This window comes from Vombatus ursinus, unplaced genomic scaffold (genome assembly GCF_900497805.2).
Source record: "Vombatus ursinus unplaced genomic scaffold, bare-nosed wombat genome assembly UNPS02009975.1, whole genome shotgun sequence".
In the NCBI taxonomy this organism is placed as follows: Eukaryota; Metazoa; Chordata; class Mammalia; order Diprotodontia; family Vombatidae; genus Vombatus; species Vombatus ursinus.
Genome location: NW_020949753.1, coordinates 8,110,859 through 8,112,801, shown reverse-complemented (window position 1 = coordinate 8,112,801; position 1,943 = coordinate 8,110,859).

The following is a 1,943-nucleotide window of genomic DNA, read 5'->3' as shown; positions in this document are numbered from 1 at the left end:
AGAGAGAGAGAGAGAGAGAGAGAGAGAGAGAGAGAGAGAGAGAGAGAGAGAGAGAGAGAGAGAGAGAGAGAGAGAAGAAACAGAAGATTTCTAACTAGAGAACTGGACCTTAGATTGCCTTTGAATGTGACTGAAAGTAAGAATTTTCCTCTTGTGAATCTATATCTCTATCGTGAATTGTAAAACAAAATTTCTGATTTTAAGTGTTAGGAGGACATCACCTTATTTTTGTAAAGGTAATTAATTTGAAAGCAGATCCCAAAATGTCATAGCTTGCCACTCACTTATCACCACTCCTCTGGTGGACAGAGGTGATGGAGAGCAGTTCTACAAGTTGATCTAGGCTTCCTGCCTTACAGAGATTTTGGGACAATTCAATAAGTGCTTAATATTCCAATTAAGTTTGACTTACCCTAAAAGTCTTTGGGCATCCAGTTTCTACATAGGCTACTATACGAATAAGTGGGTGGAATGTGTATCTGATTGTGTGTACGTGTGTTCGTATGTGAGCCCAGGTTCCTGAGCCTGTGAAGGAATGCTTATTTAATATGTTGCATCAACTCAGTCCACACACAATTGCATGCTGGCAACTCTTAGCCCATCACTGGTAAAAGTTTTGCAAAAAGTAAAGGGTAAATTACTATTTTGTAGCAAGTCGGTAAACACATTATCTAATTATGTGAACATATAATTGAGAACATTTCATTGCACTCCAGAAAAGGAAACCAACTACCCAGTTTAAAAGTCCCAAATATAATTCCTTCCCTCTTTTCTGCTTTATAAAGTTCATTTATTCTTCTAAATTGAATCCCCAAATTCCTTTTGAATCCATATCCTTTCAGTGATCCATGAGCTCACTCTGGCTCCTGCAAAATCACCATTAGATGTTAAAGGGAAAAGAAAGCTATCATCTTGAAGAGGTCTCTGAATGACAACTTTAAAGTTTAATCCCATACGCGAGACCAGTCTTCGGCTACTTTCAGATCTCACTACATCCTGAGACCATGAATGGAAGGTTTTGGAGTCTGACTGCTTTACTGCAACCTCACCCAGAGAAATCCCATCAATAAAGTATGTAACATTCAGAACAACTGCTTTTTAAACTGCTATTTATCATGCATTTCTCTCCATATACCACCGATGCTGAAACATCTTAAAACACTTTTATTCAGGCTAAATGCCTCATGAGGAGGCATCTTGCTACCTGCACTACCACTGTGCACTCCCCGTCAAGATCAATGACCTTTTCACTTGGACCTCCAAAGATCATTCCTCTCCATTCAGTCACTCGGCTTAAGCACTCTTTTCTAGGGATGACCTAGCCTGTTTGGTCCTGAGTGAGTGAAAAAAAGTATTTAGCCAGGCCCAGACTTCACATCCCATCCAGGATAGGACGTGGTTTATCGTACTCATCATAGGGATGTCGTTCAGGGATTGTTGGCTCTCTGCCACACCATACTCACCCCCCACTCACATACTTCTTACCTCATGCTCTGGAAACAACGAAAATGAGCTCTGGCTAACAGCTCCCCTTGCAGTTCCTGTAACTGACTAAGAAAAAGTGTCCTTCCTTGGCCACCATTCTTTTTAGAATATAAACTCCTTGAGGGCAGGGACTATCTCACTTGTGTATTTGTGTAATGGTTTAAGCTGAGCCACAGTTCCCTAGCATGGCCTATGTTGCAGGGATATCTTTAGATAGCCAAGTTCTAGAACTCTGTTCCCCACGTCTTCAAGGAGACTGTGATTTCTGCATTTGGGCAGAGAAGGAGGCAGGCCAAGGCTGGGCACTCACTCCTCCATTCTCCTTGCCTTAGCTGAAATGGGTATATTGGGCCAGAATTATGTCTGCCTACTAAACATTTGATATTTTCAGTTGAGAGGTATGATGCTTTTTAGGGGTTCAGGATAAAAGCTACTTTCCCTGGTTACTCCAAAGGGGA